This window comes from Megalobrama amblycephala, linkage group LG3, assembly GCF_018812025.1.
Source record: "Megalobrama amblycephala isolate DHTTF-2021 linkage group LG3, ASM1881202v1, whole genome shotgun sequence".
NCBI lineage: Eukaryota > Metazoa > Chordata > Actinopteri > Cypriniformes > Xenocyprididae > Megalobrama > Megalobrama amblycephala.
In genome coordinates, this window is record NC_063046.1 from 22,262,144 (window position 1) to 22,280,812 (window position 18,669).

At 42.5% G+C, this 18,669-nt stretch overlaps 1 non-coding gene across 1 annotated transcript; it reads right to left on the reverse strand.

The window, feature by feature from the left end:
* Nucleotides 1-9,345: 9,345 nt before the first annotated feature.
* On the reverse strand, nucleotides 9,346-9,417 carry trnag-ucc. The gene has a single exon. It is a non-coding gene; the product is annotated as a tRNA-Gly (tRNA).
* Between the last annotated feature and the right edge of the window lie 9,252 nt (nucleotides 9,418-18,669).

The window sequence follows — 18,669 nt, forward strand, 5'->3', positions numbered from 1 at the left end:
GTAAATAACAATCAGTTTTGATCTCTTCATTATTTAAACATGTTATATGGCTATATAAGACCTGGGGCCAGTTGTATAAACTTAAAGGTCCCGTTCTTCGTGATCCCATGTTTCAAACTTTAGTTAGTGTGTAATGTTGTTGTTAGAGTATAAATAAAATCTGTAAAATTTTAAAGCTCAAAGTTCAATGCCAAGCGAGATATTTTATTTAACAGAAGTCGCCTACATCGAACGGCCAGTTTGGACTACATCCCTCTACTTCCTTCTTTAATGACGTCACTAAAACTGTTTTTTGACTAACCTCGCCCACAGGAATACACAAGAGTTGCGTTTGTAGAGTGTGTTTGTCGCCATGTCGTCGAAACGCTGTTATTTTCATCCCGCAGTCCAATCACCGGGTCTGATTCCGGCTCAAATTGATAGGGTAAAATTAAAGACATATTTACAATAACACTGAGCGCATGCATCTCCACGTTATGGTAAGAGGCGTGACCTTTCCGGGCAAGGTTCGCTAAGCTGCTGTCGAATCACAACACAGGAACCGCTGGCACAATCAGAACTCGTTACGTATTTCTGAAGGAGGGACTTCATAGAACAAGGAAGTCATCAGCCCGTTTTTATGACAGTGGAAACAGCGGTATACAGATAAGTAAATTATGTGAAAAATACTGTGTTTTTTTACACGCGAAACATGAACACATGTTATATTGCACACTATAAACACAATCAAAGCTTCAAAAAAAACACGAAAAACGGGACCTTTAAGTTACTATATTAAGACTGTGTCTTAAGAATTAGGTTGACCAACTTGCAGTTAACCAAGGGGTAATCAATGTTATTTTTCCAATTCAAATGACACCAATCTACCTTTTTATGTAACGGACTTGAAAAAATTAGGACCACTCTTCAAGAAAAACATTAGTGTCTTAACTTTTAAGACTAGTCTAAGTGGTTTATGCAACCGGCCCCTGTAATATATAGCGCAAAAGTCATAAGGACTGTTTTTAGATCTGAGTCATATGAGTCATATGGACTCTTTTATTTTCAGAACGACACCTATGTAAGAGCTCATTCTGTGGTCGTGTGAAAAAGGACGTGGCAACTGGCCACTTGGTGGCGCTATAACAGGAAAAAAACACAAAAACGGTTATAACTACTTTATACGACTGTTTATGAGGACATTGACGCATCTCGAAAAACATGTCCACCGTCGGCCACATAATCTCACCATTATTGGTAAATAACAATGAGCAGTTAAACTTATCAGTTAAACTTCAGTTTGGATCTCTTCATTACTTAAACTTGTTATATGGCTTCATAAGACCTGTAATATATCACAAAAGTTTGTATGGTGTTTTTTCTTGTTGTTGTTTTTGGAGAAAAGTTCTGCATTACAAATTTAGAACAACTTCCACCAGTAAAATGCAAAAGATTTCTATTTCAGATATGCTATTCTTTTGAACAGTTTTAAACATTAATAATATTAATAATCAGAAATGTTTCTTGAGCATCAAATCATCATATTAGAATGATTTCTGAAGGATCATGTGACACTGAAGACTGGATTAATGATGCTGAAAATTCAGCAGGAATAAATTCCATTTTAAATACATTGAAACATTTCACAATAACACTGTTTCTGTATTTTTGATCAAATGAATGCAGCTTTGGGGAGCATAAAAGACTTCTTTCAAAAACCTTAAAAATCTTCTCAACCCCAAACATTTGGACTGTTATCAGTGCTAACTGCATTCTAGCATCATATGGATCATATCAAGCTACTACTGACACTTAGAAGTGCCTGTTGACATGAGATTTATACAGCCGCAGCAGAGGGAGGGCAGCAGAACAGCAGGTGGAGAGTGAAGGCAGAAACAGCAGGAAAAAGAGATTCTAACGGAGGAGTATTTATAGAGTCTCACCCAGCTGTTGCCACACCAACCAGCAGGATCGCATGTGTGTGCAGGAGAGAGAGAGAGTGTTTGTCTTGAACATTGTGTGAAAGTGGAGAGGCTGAGATTGAAGGAGTGGGCACGTGTTTCTATTTTGGTTTGAGTGATGCTTTTAGAAAGAACAGGCTCATGGTGGCAGAAAAGTACAGGTGAGCATCGTCTCATCTCTACTTCTCTCCCTCTCTACATAGGAAAGAAAATCATGAATGAGATGCCATTTTATTCTCCTAGACAGCAAAATGGAGTAAGTTTCATGCGTCCTGGATTTTCCTCCTTAAAAAAAAAAAAAAAAAAAAAAAAATCACAATAACTTTACGATTGTTAGAAGTGATATCATTGACATTTCAAACTGAAATCAAGTCAAATGTCATTATGAACTAATTTCTCTGAAAATCTTCAGAGACTTAATTATCTTATACTTTACAATACGGTTCCATTTGTTAACATTAGTTAACTGCATCTATGCACTGTATATAGTTTACATGAACAAATAGTTAAAAATACTTCTGTCATGACAACTATCAGATTGTCATATCTATTACCATGCCAAACAATGTTGATATGTTTGGTCTTGGCGGAATAGATCTGCTACGCTGCTGCTGTTGGTTCATGCTGCTGCTGTTGCTGCAGAGCAAATATTGGACTTGCTACTGCCAAATAAATACACAAAACATGCTGCTGTGAGCAATTAAGACATGCTGCTGCTGTACAATATAGTGTACACATGAATTATCCATAGCAGATCTAACTAATCAAACTGCCAAAGTCATGCCCCCAGTGGTGAACCACTGAAATTTCAAAACACTTATAATGAAACAAAGCCTCGTTTGAAACACACTGATTCGAAACAAAAGATTTGTAAAGCTTCATGAAGCAGTGTTTTGAAATCGCTAGATATTGTTGATTAAAGTCATTATTTTGTTTTGTTTTTTTGGTGCAAAAAGTATTCTCATCGCTTCATAACATTAAGGTTGAACCACTGTAGTCACATGACCAGTCTTAAGTAGCTTTCTGTGCATAGAAAGTGTTAATTATCTTGCTGTCTATGCAGGCCTCACCGAGCCATTGGATTTTATCAAAAATATCTTAATTTGTGTTCTGAAGATGAACAAAGGTATTGTGGGTGTACAACGACACGAGTAATTAATGGCATAATTTTCATTTTTGGGTGAACTAAACCTTTAAAAATAAAGTTTCTATATTGGCATCCACAAAACCTTTGCAATGCACAAAGTTCTTTATAAAAATTCCTTTATTATTAAGATGTTCTTAAAGGTGGGTTAAGTCATTTTTCAAGTTAGTCGGGCCGACACCAACAACAAACGTGTTACAATTCAGCATTAGAGGCGTATGACAGTCAAGGAGAGAGAACAAGCAAGAAGGAGATTTAAAGAAAACTGCAGAAAGAGAGATGATGAGACACAATATAAAAGAGCTAAAAAGAATATCACCGGAATGAAGGTTTATGACTGGGCAAGCTCTTTAGGACCCGCGTTAATATTAGAAAAGCTTTACAGCGCTGGAGAGAGCTAAGTGGGAAGGCCTGAAAACAGATGCGGAGGCTGCTTTGATTGAGCTTCACATGTAACACGATTTTGAGTGTCACTGATTGTCTGAGGCTGCTGTGCTTTTGGCGACTAAGAACAAACACTTGTTTGTATTTACTCTTGTGTACTGTACGTTCATTTTTTGTGCTTCCTTGTCATTCGTTCATCATCTGCGTGTCAGCTGTGATAAACAGACATCCACTCTCGTACTGCGTGTGTAACAGTGGCCAGATAGTGAGAGTTGTGCAGGTAAACCACTGCACACTGACAACCGCTAGAGAATGAGGCATCATTGTTAGTGCTCTCGCCTATAGGGGTTCGAGACCGACTCAGAGCAGGGTTGTTAGGATTGGAAGGTGAGTTTTGGAGGCAGAGCAATGAAGAGAGGGGTGGGTTTGTTTGGGTTGATTTCAAATATCAGCAATGTCTAACAGCGTTTTTAAAAAAAAAAAAAAAAAAAATAGCTTGCACTTTAAAGGTGCCCTCGAATGAAAAATTGAATTTATCTTGGCAAAGTCAAATAACAAGAGTTCAGTACATGGAAATGACATACAGTGAGTTTAAAACTCCATTGTTTCCTCCTTCTTATATAAATCTCATTTGTTTAAAAGACCTCCGAAGAACAGGCGAATCTCAACATAACACCGACTGTTAGGTAACAGTCAGGGTATACGCCCCAATATTTGCATATGCCAGCCTTATGTTCCCAACATTATGAAAGGCATTTGACAAGGGCAGCCAGTAACGTCTGGATCTGCACAGGTGAATCATCAGACTAGGTAAGAAAGCAAGAACAATAACGAAAAATGGCAGATGGAGCAATAATAACTGACATGATCCATGATATCATGATATTTTTAGTGATATTTGTGAATTGTCTTTCTAAATGTTTCGTTAGCATGTTGCTAATGTACTGTTAAATGTGGTTAAAGTTACCATCGTTTCTTACTGTATTCACGGAGACAAGAGTCGTCGCTATTTTCATTATTAAACATTTGCAGTCTGTATAATGCATAAAACACAACTTCATTCTTTATAAATCTCTCCAACAGTGTAGCATTAGCCCGTTAGCCACGGATCACAGCCTCAAATTCATTCAGAATCAAATGTAAACAATATAACAGTATACAATACTCACATAATCCGCCGCATGCATGACGAACACTTTGTAAAGATCCATTTGAGGGTTATATTAGCTGTGTAAACTTTGTTTATGCACTGTTCAAGGCAAGCGCGAGCTCCGTGGGCGTGGAGCACGAGAATTAAAGGGCCAGTAGCCCTGAATCGGCTCATTTATAATGATGCTCCAAAATAGGCAGTTAAAAAAAATGAATTTAAAAAAATCTATGGTATTTTGAGCTGAAACTTCACAGACACATTCAGGGGACACCTTAGACTTATATTACATCTTTTTAAAAAAAAAGTTCTAGGGCACCTTTAAGAAAAAACACAAGAACTGTTTGGAAACTTTATTTTTAAGAGTGCATTAAAATAAAAAGTGGTATCTTATACATTTATTTAACGGACTTGAGAGCTAACATCCCAGCTAACAAGAAATGCTCTCAGAGCTTTGGCCTATGTTCTGGCAAGGTTTTCTCAAAGTTATGAACAAACGTTCTAATAGTAACATTAATAGAATGATTATTAAAGACAATGTTCAATGTTCTCAAAGAGTTAGCACAAAAAAGTTATTTATACATCGTTCATGGAACTTCTACGTGTTAGTTCGTCTAACATTTTTAAATATTACGACTTGTTTTCAGAATGTTCAGAGAATATTCAGGAATCACGTTCCACACTGCAAAATGATCAAATGTTCCCTTATTGTTTGTATAACCCCCCCCAAAAAAAAACATTTTTCAAACATTTTAAAAATCCAGATGTTTTGAACTTTCATAATTTTAGCAGAACATTAGCAAAATGTTCTTAGAACATACTGTATGTTTGTTAACTGGGTCAATAAATATCTAATGTTAACTAAATACTGTAACAAATTTATTCTTAGTTAATGTTAGTTAATGCCTTAAATAACGTTAACTAAAGGAACCTTATTGTAGTGCTATCTGAGTTGCAATCCACATTCATTTTAGAGCTCTATACTATTACATTACTCTATGTATCTCTCACATGTTTTCATTTTCCTACAGTGTTTTAGAGAGAAATGTCTGAGATGATGTGAATGTTTATCAGGCTGTTTCATATTGTTGCTCTGAATTACTGTCTAATCTTGTCTCCTTCACACATTGTTTCTGAAAGGTCATTAACAGCTCAACCTTCATCATTAAAGTACTGCTTAAGAGCCCTTCAATTTAACCATTTCATGCAATATCCTCACTTTCTTTCTTTGCTGGATGTTGTTTTAACAGCCCCCACCAAGACATGCTTACACTTGCCTGCCCTGATTAAAAGACAACTGGGAATCTGCTGACCAGAGGACAGCAACTGCTTTCAGCAACTGGCAGCACACACTCCTACACACACAGCTCAAAAATGTGTGTGGATGCATGAAAACACAAACTGCCCTGACGTAATTGCGGGTGCTTCGCATGTGTTTGTGTGTGGACGTTTTCTTTGTCCTCTCTGGTTTCCTGCTGTGGTATTTATAGATGCCAAGGCTCGGGGCAGAGATTCAACTATAAAGCCTGGCATTCAGAGTGCTGCAGTCCACTAACAGGGCTCAGGCTGATCCTGGATCTGTTGCTAACTGCAGATGTGCCTAGAACTGTCATTATGAACCACTTGAAGCAGGTCAAGTTTAACAAGACTGACCTGGTATATGAGAGACAAAGAGAAAGAGAGAATAACAAACAGAAAGCGGAGGATGAGATTGGCATGTTGGTCCTGCCGCCTGCATGCCGGCCACATTCCAGGTCAGCACCCCTCCCTGTGCTAAAGTGGCACGGATGGAGAGGATGAAAAAATATGCACACTTACACATAGAAATAATACATCACATACACTACTGTTCAAATGTTTGGGTATAGGTTTTTTTATATATATTTTTTGAAAGAAGTCCTTTCTGTTTAGTAAAACTGTATTTGTTTGATTAAGAAGTCAGTAAAAACAGTAATATTATGAAATATTATTATGATTTTAATTAACCGTTTTCTATTTGAAAATGTATTTTATCCCTGTGATGATAAAGTTGAATTTTCAGCATCCTTACTCCAGTCTTCAGTGTCACATGATCCTTCAGAAATCATTCTAATATGATATTTTGCTGTGTAAGAAACATCTCTTACTATTATACATGTTGAAAACAGCTGTGCTGCTTCATATTTTTGTGGAAACTGTGATAAATTTATTCAGGATTCTTTGATGAATGATTTTGTAACATTATTATTTACTGTCACTTTTGATCAAATCAATTTAATTTGTCCTCACTGAATGATTTCTTAAAAAAATCCTTTTGAACCATAGTGTGTATGAGTATATATATATATATATATATATATATATATATATATATATATATATATATATATATATATATGGTACATAAACACCAATTACTATGGAAGGTTGTTTCAACCATAGAATGAATAACATTAAAAAGATGTGACTTTTTATCTCACAATTCTGGCTTTTTTCCCCTTACATTTATGAGATAAACTTGCAATTGTGTGTTATAAAGTCAGAATTGCAAGATATAAACTCTCAATTCTGAGAAAAAGTCAGAATTGTGAGATAAGTCACAATTACCTTATTTATTTTTTTATTTTCAGTGACGGAAACAAGCTTCCATAAATTACAAAGCAGTCAAAGTTTGATTTGAAAGCTCATAGAGACTCATCTATCTATCTATCTATCTATCTATCTATCTATCTATCTATCTATCTATCTATCTATCTATCTATCTATCTATCTATCTATCTATCCCACTGTGCTAATTCATAAGTAGGTGTGAGTTGTGTTTATGAATGTGTTAACTCTGCTGTATCTTGCTTTGACCCATTTTCCTCTTATACATGACATCTTTTTTCATCTCTCGTGAAATTGGGCTGAACTGATCTGAAGTGGGCCAGAGTACGCACTTCTTAAACAGACACACCTTGCAGTCCTGACGTAACCTAGTCCTATGGGACATCCACGCTTTGTTATCATTGTTTTACACACTACACACTTGTTGGTTTCCTTTAACACAATATAATCTAACAGTCTTGACTGAACCTCACAGTTAATGAAGTGCAAAATTCTGAATCTATTTTATGTACAATAAATCATCTCCATTATCTTACAGTTACGGTAAGGCAAAATTAACTTTGGGATCATCCGTATATGTGCATATTTCTGGCAAAATCATGATCCGGCAGCATAAGTTGACATGCAGAAACAAAGTCTTTGAGGTGAAACGCACATCCCAGGATTCTCCTCACATCAAACACTGGATGGATAGTAGTATGCTATTTGTTATTGTTTGGTTTAGAGATACGGTTCTGAATTTGATGTGATTGAATAAAAATATCCAATAATATGATGAAAACGAATGATATGAATTTATTTTCAACTTTAATGCATTGAAAACCAGAGACTCTCTCATCATAGAATCCTCCAAGTCCCCGTAAACACACGCACAAACAGACAAAGATGGCATTGTTGCTCATGGAGTGGGTTCCATGGGGACGTGGAGTTTGTGAGTGGACCCTTGTGCTGAAATAATGAGGGAAATCAGGACAATGGCTGTTCAGAGAGAGACCCCAGAGAAAAACATTATTTTGGCACTGTATGAGGATGCTCAGAGAGAGAGAATTCTTGTTAATTTAATGTGAGCTTCAGAATGTTTATTTCTTGTTTTTTAAATAATATTCTATTATTTTACTTATTTTGTTAGTGTTTTTGTAATACAAATGCCACTAAAGCGAGATAAAGAGAGATAATTCTTTTTAAATTGTTTAATGTTACATTCATAACTATTAATTTTTGTTAAATTATTTAGAAATACAATTATGTCACTAAAGCACAGTAAACTGGAATATAAATTTAGTAAGATGATTTAGAAAATAACTAATCAAGAAAATGATAAACAAAAAATCAAGAATGATCAATCAGGGATTTAATTTGAGTGATGTATCGACATTCCTGCTCCAAGAACACAATGATCCCAAAACACACACACTCTCTCTCTCTCTCTCTGTCGCACACAAACTTCACTCTTGTTATTGCCTACCTAATGTCCAATACATCCATACCTTGATTCACCTTACTAAATCTTAATATAGATAAATATATTTAATAGCGGTTGAGTTTTAGAGTGGCGCTGATGAACTGACCTCTTGAACATTGTCTCCATGTCTTTGATCTGTTTGCGGGAGAACTCTTTAAACTCGGTGTAGGGATTGAAAACCTTCATCTGTTTGGGTTTCGCCGTGCCGTCGTGGATGTCCAGCCTGCGGTTGAGTTTTTCCGTCAGTTCAGAGGTGGCGTCGCCGTTCACGGCAGTGGCAGGTTTCACCGGCGGCGGATCCTCCTCGCCCGCTCCTGTTTGCACCGGTGAGCCGGATTTGGTGTCACGCTGCTCGGTGTCCAGCCTGCGCTGCAGCTTCCGTGCGAGCTCCTCAGATGACATTGCGGACTGTGATGCTCTGCCTCACACGATCAGCTGTTTCTGAACACTAGTCTGGAGTTGGGAGAGAGGCGGGGCTGCAGATAGTCTCTTTAAACGTGATCATTCAAGCCCAGGGGGATTCAGAACAGTGTAGAAAGTAAAGCTGTTTGTACAGGCGTGTTAATAGAGCTCTGAAGAAGCTCTATTAGAAGTTAGGCTACATTTTTACATAATTGATTTGTGTAGCTATTGAAGTTCTAGTGTAGAGTGTATAAGATTATATATATAAAAAAAAAAATCTTGCGTTGGCCGGGAATCGAACCCGGGTCAACTGCTTGGAAGGCAGCTATGCTCACCACTATACCACCAACGCGTGAGTGAAAAACGCTTTGTAGTGACAAGGGTCTACAGTCATCATGACGTTCTGGTAGAGGATTGAATCTTTCACTCATATTTATTTCGGATTGTTGTGTTAAAAATAAGCGAATCTGAAGACTAACACTTGTTTAATGACATTTAAGTCATATGAGGATCGAATGCATCGTACATCAGCATCGACCTGGCGTTTCTGTTGCTTTTTAAGCCTAACTGCGCCGCCTAGTGTTCACAACCACCACTTCTCGTTATCACGACTTACTCTCTGCTCTAAGTTACACAAATGTGCCAACAGGTGGCAGTATAGTACCAACTATAATTTATGGGGTTATAGTTGTATTGTATAGTCACTATAGTACTGTTTGCACCTTATTGTGTATCTTTAAAACGCCATTTTAATCATCGCAGTTTCAGTGTTAGTTTACCTCACTGTGTCACTCAATGTATTTTGTCTGGTTCAATATTTATATACACATACACACACTTATTTATATTTAGCACACTTGTTTAAATTTATTTATCATAGCACTTATTTACACACTAACATTTCTTTTAATTTGTAATAATATCCCCAAATATTAATGTTTTACTGTATTTTTGAAGAAATAAATGCAGCTTGGTGAGCAGAATAGACTTATTTCAAAAACATTAGCGAATTATAAATGTTTCCAAACTTTTGACAGGTACTGTAAAGTTTGTAACATTATCACATGCAGTCTCCCATTCTCACATAATACATAACCAATAGTTAGGATTAATTCCTAATTATAAACAATCTAAATGTAATAACCATTTGAAATTGGAGTCAGATTAAACTTCACAGGGTCGCTGAAAAGACATACACTTTGTTAACATACCACACCCCTAATATTATAAAGAGTCTTGACATGTTCTATGGGTTTGCATGCGTTTACATTACTACTTATTACACATTTACTTAGGGACAGTACTACAGGGTATTAGAATGACATTACATTTTTCTGTGTTAGGGAGGCATAAACCATCAGCAACACTCTCAAAACCAGACCGGCCTGATGAATATAGTGCTACTGCATCTCCACGGTTAGGTTGGTGTATGGACACGCACACATGCCGACTCTACTGTAAGGATATGCCTGTTTCTGATCAGTGTTGTTGTTTTTCACCAATTCCCTTCACTCCAGTGAGGGTTCCTTTGCCGGTACCTCCAGAGCTGCTTGAATTATCTATAAGCAAGACCACATCGCCTTTGAGACCAGTTCAGGAAACCATGTTCTGTCAGTGTAGGGACTTAATGTAGCATTTTACTTAATCAAATTTAAAACAGATTTAACATTAACAAAAGTAATGCTCATCTATGACTAATGTCACCCATGTCTGTCACGGTTCGCAGATCCACTGTGTCATTCTGTTGTCTGTGTGTGGGTTGTGGGGTGTGTCACCTGATTGTTCTGTGTGGGCGTCGCCGCTGATTACTGATCAGCGGCAGCTGTGGGTTATTAGATCTTGCCTATTTAACGCCTTGTCTTTCGTCTCATGTTTGTCAGATCGTTGTTTTGGAGTCCTGGTGTTGTCTCGTGTTTCCGTGTTTCTTGTTTCCTGGAGTTGGAGTTATCGTTGCCGTTTCCTGTCTGTTCCCCTGGATACTCGTTCTGGATTTACCTTGCTCATCTCATCTCACGGATTCTCACCACGGAGCACCACTCACCACGGACACCATCGCCCATCCAGTCCCTGTGTTACCATCTCTCCTGCTGTCTGTGTTGTGACTGTATGTGTATACATATCTGACTACCTGGCGTGAAGCACTATTAAAGTGATAACTTGCTATTGCATCCAGTCTTCTTTTCACGTGACAGAACGATCTGAACATCTACCATGGATGCAGCGAGTTCAGCAGCTTTCACGGAGTTCATCAGTCACGCTGTTAATCGTATGGACCAGCAGCAGGAGAATCTTTCATCCACCGGACGCGCCGTCCAGGCGCTGGTAACACAGGTGTCCGAGCTCTCCCAGCAGCTACAACAACTTCGCGCTCCCACTGCGCCAGCCCCACCGTCCGTTCCCCCACCATCACCCGCACAAAGAGACCTGTCGGAGCCCCGCCTTCCCGTTCCTCAGAACTATGCCGGTGAGCCAGAATTTTGTAGAGCGTTTTTGAATAAATGTTCTCTCCATTTCACCCTGCAGCCACGCACCTTTGAGAGGGAGGAGTCCAAGGTGGCGTTTGTACTGACCCTGCTCACCGGGAAGGCGGCGCTATGGGGAACGGCGGTTTGGGAAAACCAGGACCCGTGCTGCTCCTCGTTCACGGCACTTGCCGCCGAGATGAGGAGGGTGTTCGACCGTGCGGTTGCGGGAAAGGAGGCCGCCCGCAAACTCACCGCTCTCAAGCAGGGCAACCGCACGGTCGCTGACTATGCCATCGAGTTCCGCACCCTCGCGGCAGAGTGTCGGTGGAACGAGGAGGCGCAGTGGGATGTGTTCCTGCATGGGCTGGCTGATCGTATCCACCGGGAGATATACACGTTGGACCTTCCAGAGACATTCAACGGGCTTGTTGAGCTGGCGCTTCGAGTTGATTCTCGCCTCCGACGAGTGGAGTCCCTAGTGGAATCCGGAGAGAGACACAGCGGTCTTCCTGTCAGCCCGGTGGATGCGGTTAGCCCAGCACCCGATCCTGAGCCCATGCAGGTAGGGAGAGCTCGGCTTTCTCGGGAGGAGCGGGAGCGGCGGAGGTCCCTTGGTCTTTGCTTATACTGCGGGACATCGGGACACATCATCAGGAACTGCCCGGTAAAAGACCAAGCCCGATAGTAAACTCGAGGCTACTATCGGGCGGGATCTCCGCCGAGAAGTCCTCGCCATCGACCCTCCTCCCGGTTAGACTGAGATGGGCTACACACGACATCACCTGTAGCGCACTCTTGGATTCTGGGGCGGAGGGCAGTTTCATGGACATCACGTTTGCACGACAACATGGAATTCCTACATCATCCCTTGAGCACTCCATTTCAGTCAACGCACTCAACGGACAGTCTCTTTCCAGTCTCTCCCACACTACGGATTACATCACCCTCGTCACTTCCGGTAACCATTCAGAAGAAGCACAGTTCCTCCTCATGGACACCCCACACACACCTGTCGTTCTTGGACACCCCTGGCTCACCAAACACAACCCTCGCATCGACTGGCAACTCGGAACCATCACTGAATGGAGCACCCAGTGTCACAAGTCTTGTCTATTGTCTGCTTGTCCCACGGTGTCTGTTTCTGTTTTGCAGGATGAGGCGGTGGATCTGTCTAACGTGCCTAAGGAGTACCTTGACCTGAAGGAGGTGTTCAGTAAGTCCCGAGCTGCTTCTCTCCCTCCGCATCGTCCCTACGATTGTGCAATAGACTTAGTTCCGGGTAAGTCTCCGCCTAAAGGCAAGTTGTACTCTCTATCTGTTCCCGAGAGGGAGGCCATGGAGAAATATATTTCTGATTCTCTGGCAGCCAAGTTCATCCGCCCTTCCTCATCTCCAGCGGGGCGGGGTTCTTTTTTGTGGGGAAGAAGGACGGGTCTTTGCGACCTTGTATTGATTACCGGGAGCTGAACAACATCACGGTAAAGAATACTTATCCTTTGCCGTTGATGTCTTCAGCCTTCGAGAGGTTGCAAGGAGCGTCCATTTTCACTAAATTGGACTTAAGAAACGCATATCATTTGGTCCGCATCAGGGAGGGGGATGAGTGGAAGACCGCTTTTAACACCCCTAGAGGGCACTTTGAATACTTGGTCATGCCCTTCGGGCTGTCCAACTCGCCCGCGGTCTTCCAGGCACTCGTCAATGACGTGTTGAGAGACATGGTTGACCAGTTCATATATGTCTACCTGGACGACATATTGATTTTTTCATCGTCTCTCCAGGAGCATGTTCAACACGTCAGACGAGTGCTTCAGCGGCTGCTAGAGAATGGGCTTTTTGTCAAGGCGGAGAAATGCGAATTTCATGCACAATCTGTTTCTTTCCTAGGGTACATCGTCTCATCTGAGGGAATTCGCATGGATCCTGACAAGGTTAAGGCTGTGGTGGATTGGCCAAGTCCAGATTCCCGTAAGGCCCTACAGCGGTTTCTGGGGTTCGCCAATTTTTACCGGCGTTTTATTCGCAATTTCAGCCAACTAGCCGCACCTCTGACCGCTTTGACCTCCTCCAGAACGACCTTCAGGTGGTCAGATGCAGCCGAGGCTGCATTTGCCAAACTGAAGGGCCGCTTCGTTTCGGCCCCTATTCTGATAGCCCCTGATCCTTCGCGTCAGTTCGTGGTGGAGGTCGACGCGTCAGAGGTGGGGGTAGGTGCAGTTCTCTCCCAGCGTTCTCCCTCAGATAACAAGATGCACCCTTGCGCGTATTATTCTCATCGTTTGTCTCCCGCTGAACGCAATTATGATATTGGTAACAGAGAGTTGTTGGCAGTCAAATTAGCGTTGGAAGAGTGGCGTCACTGGTTAGAGGGTTCAGGGGTACCCTTTATCGTTTGGACTGATCATAAGAATTTAGAGTATATACGATCGGCTAAAAGACTCAATTCCAGGCAGGCTCGGTGGGCACTTTTTTTCGGTCGTTTTGATTTTACTCTATCGTACCGCCCGGGCTCCAAGAACATCAAGCCCGATTCTCTTTCTCGCATTTTTGATCCCTCCGAACGCCCGTCTACTCCCGAGTGTATTCTTCCCGAGACATTAGTGGTCTCCACTCTTACATGGGAGATCGAATCGAAGGTCCTGGCGGCCTTAGAAGGGGTAACGCCTCCGCCCGCATGCCCACCGAACCGTTTGTTTGTGCCGGATGAGTTAAGGTCCTGCGTCATCAAGTGGGGTCATTGTTCTAACGTGGCTTGCCATCCAGGGGTTAATCGAACCAGATTTTTGGTCAAGCAACGATTCTGGTGGCCAGGTATGGCTCGCGACATTCGCGATTTTGTTTTGGCTTGCTCGGTCTGTGCTACTGGTAAGACTTCCAACCGCCCTCCAGATGGGTTACTCCAACCGCTGTCTGTCCCTTCGAGACCCTGGTCCCATATCGCGCTAGATTTTGTGACCGCCCTCCCACCCTCCCAAGGGTACACGGTTGTTTTGACCGTTGTGGACCGGTTCTCGAAGGTGACCCATTTTATACCCTTGGCCAAATTACCCTCTGCTAAGGAGACAGCGGTTACTGTCATTGATCATGTCTTCCGGCTACATGGCCTCCCGGTGGATGTGGTTTCTGACAGGGGTCCCCAATTTGTGTCCAAATTCTGGCAAGAGTTTTGTAAGTTACTGGGGGCGACGGTTAGTCTTTCTTCTGGGTTCCATCCCCAGACCAATGGTCAGACCGAGAGAGCCAACCAGGATTTAGAGCGAATGTTGCGATGTTTGGCGTCCAAGAATCCTTCCTCCTGGAGCCAACAACTCTCTATGATTGAGTACGCTCACAACTCGTTACCAGTGTCTTCTACGGGCCTGTCTCCGTTTGAATGTAGCCTAGGTTACCAGCCACCTGTGTTTCCCAGTCTGGAGTCCGAAGTTGCGGTTCCCTCTGCCCACGCCTTTGTCCAGAGGTGCCATCGCACTTGGAACAGAGCCCGCGAGACTCTGTTGCAAGTGAGGGCGCGCACCAAGGCTAAGACCGATCGCCACCGGTCAAAGCCACCCGTATACGTCATTGGTCAAAAAGTGTGGCTTTCCACTAAGAACATTCCGCTCCGCTCCGTGGCTAATAAGCTTGCTCCCAAATTCATTGGCCCGTTTACTGTCACTAAGATCATTAGTCCAGTGGCAGTCCGCCTCAAATTGCCTCCGGCGTACAGGAGGATTCATCCCGCCTTCCATGTGTCCAAAATCAAACCAGTTTTTCATTCACCACTTAATCCGCCTGCTCCGGTTCCTCCACCGCCGCGTCTCGTAGACGGGGAACCAACTTATTCGGTTAATCGTATTCTGGACTCGAGGCGGAGGGGACGCGGATTCCAGTACTTGGTGGACTGGGAAGGTTACGGTCCGGAGGAGAGGAGTTGGGTACCTGCGAGGGACATTCTGGATCACTCCCTTATTGATGATTACAATCAACAGGTAAGGAGTGGTGGGAACGCCGAGAGGCGTTCCTAGGAGGAGGGGTACTGTCACGGTTCGCAGATCCACTGTGTCATTCTGTTGTCTGTGTGTGGGTTGTGGGGTGTGTCACCTGATTGTTCTGTGTGGGCGTCGCCGCTGATTACTGATCAGCGGCAGCTGTGGGTTATTAGATCTTGCCTATTTAACGCCTTGTCTTTCGTCTCATGTTTGTCAGATCGTTGTTTTGGAGTCCTGGTGTTGTCTCGTGTTTCCGTGTTTCTTGTTTCCTGGAGTTGGAGTTATCGTTGCCGTTTCCTGTCTGTTCCCCTGGATACTCGTTCTGGATTTACCTTGCTCATCTCATCTCACGGATTCTCACCACGGAGCACCACTCACCACGGACACCATCGCCCATCCAGTCCCTGTGTTACCATCTCTCCTGCTGTCTGTGTTGTGACTGTATGTGTATACATATCTGACTACCTGGCGTGAAGCACTATTAAAGTGATAACTTGCTATTGCATCCAGTCTTCTTTTCACGTGACAATGTCATCCTGCAGCCCTCCTCCCAGTGACCTCTGCATAGTCTACAGCCTCTTCTCCCCCCCGAGGTCCTCCTGCAGCTGCTGGCCAGTCTTTCTCAGGACTCTCTGCAGCCTCTACTGGGTACCCCTCAACTCAGCTGGAGGAGAAGCATGCTGTTCCACCACTGCCAAGCTATGAGTCTATGGCACTGCTCTCAACAGCAGAGAATTTGGATGAAAACAGAAATGGAAGTCTTGGGACTGTGGCCAGGCTCTAGACCGGTGAGACATCCAATGAACATGATCTCCTTGTGGCGTTACCCACCTCAGCCTGAGCTTATTGATGCTGTCTATGAGCTGCCTTAACCGAAATACTTTCAACTTCATCCATTCTTCATATGGAAGCCAGAGCATGGCATTATGGAAAGAGTCTGCAACAACTACATTCTGCCATGTCTGTACGGCTGTCCGAATCCTTACGTTGTCTCATCAGGAGTTGGACGACCCCGTGTCATTATTAAGCAGCCAGTACTACATACTGGCCTCTCAGCTCAGCTGTAAAGTCTGTAAAAAGTACTGGTTTGCAGACAAACCCCAGTGGATGGAGATGGATGAGCTGCGGTGCACAGCAAAGTCTCCCAGTGATATGGCCAATCAGTTGAATGAAGCTCTCCACCTCAGGTATGAGCGTTCACACCTGGCCTACCTGTCCATTGTTAAGAATGTGCTGGATGGGGGACAGTGGACTTTATGGTCAGCAGACCATCACAGGGGCACTAAGAGCAACAAGTACTCCTGCTCCATTTGGTGAGTATGGTGATGTGGAGTAACAGTCTCACCCCACTACTTGGTTGACTGCCTCATTCAGGAGTACCACAGGCAAGAGAGCACACTCAATCTGCTCCTCCAAGACACGTTTGGACAAGCCTTAAGGGCTGACCATACCTGCAAAGGGGCCCGTCAGGTTGTGCTTGCATCAGGTACTATGTCGTCCTATGCTGTGATGAATGAAGACTGGATGGTTTTGTCCTGGGTGATGCTGCAGTCTGAAAGTGATAAATCCCTGCAGCCAATGTATGAGGGGCTGTCCCATCATTACATATTTGCAGGACTGCCAAAAGCCAACAGTGGGTTGATGTAAAAACCAATCAATCACATTTTCCTTCCCACCTATAATATATTTGTAAAGTAAACAAAGTATAGTATAGCAAATACATGTATCCTATGAATTTGAATGTTTAATATTTTAAATATACTTTGTGTGTGGAACAGATATTGCTGTGCTGCCTTCAGGATCCCAAACCCCAAGCCCCAGGAGCACCTCCTCTGGGATTCTTGGAAGACCACTGAGGCTATAGTGGCTGCATCAAGCTTTGGACATCTCATCAACACCTGTGCCTCCCGCAAAGAATATAACAGTGACATCAATATCAAGCTGGACTTGTTCCACTGCATGCGGCGATTCTCCAGAGAGTGTGTGTCAGAGCACCATCCACTGCTTTCTGCAAGTTTCTGTCAGCAGCTTTCAGTGTTGTGGACCAGACGGAGCAACAGAGATTGAAGCAGGCTTATGTCTTCTGTGGGATAGTGCAAATTCAACAAAGCAGCACATCATGGAGCACTGCCGCACCAGGGTCCCACACCCAAAAGAGCTGCCGGAGAGAGTAGAGAGCGTTCTCCAAAGATTCTTTTCAGAATGTGATCCTGATGGTGTGCCACTGTTCAAACCATCGATGTTGTAGGTGTGGAGGATTCAGCGAGTCCACATTCTCAGAGGCTGCCTGAGTGAGAGGTTGCGGAGGGGGATCCTCTATACTAGGCATGGTGGAACAGTCCAGCTGAACCATGTAAAGGGGGAGGCGGCTGCTGTACCCATGTGGATCCCTGTGAGAGGCAACTCTCAGCAGGAGGGGTTCCATTTCCATCAGGCGAGATGGGTCACAGGCACAGAACTTTTCCAGATGCAGGGCATGATTGGAGTGACTCGCTGGAATTGTGTCACACGTTTCGGCACAGAGGCCTTCATCAGGGCTAAAAGGTTACAGGTGTGTGTAGGTTCCTTTAAATACAAACAAGAGACAGAATTCAAACTTACAAAGAACCAATGAAAAAATTGCATATAATATTATATAGCAGCGCTTTACACCTACGTGCGGCTGGCCACTGCTTGGAAGGCAGTTATGCTAACCACTATACCATCAACAGGTAAGTGAGTAATGCTTGCTGCTAGTCCCAAGCAGTCCTGGGCAAACAGTAATGTTTTTGTAGGGGTCTGAATCTTTCACTCACATTTATTTTGGATAAGAAATTCTGTGTTAGTTAGTTAATCTGAAGACCAACAATCGTTTAATGACATTTAAGCCATGCGATTGTGATCAAATGTAATGCACATGCATCGACCTGGCATTTATGAAGCTGATTAAGCCTAACTGCCCCAGTGGTCACACTTTTCATTACCGTATATTTCTATTATTTCTGTTATAAAAACATTATTTTATAATAAAATAATATTTTATAATATTTATATTATTTTATAATCTTAATTAAAATCAAGAGACTTTAAAATGCAAGGCGTAAACACACATCAAGATACAAAAGGTTTGTTAACCAGATGTATATTGTTGTCTCTGCCCATTCAACTGAAGTCGAAAAACAAGACAGTGCC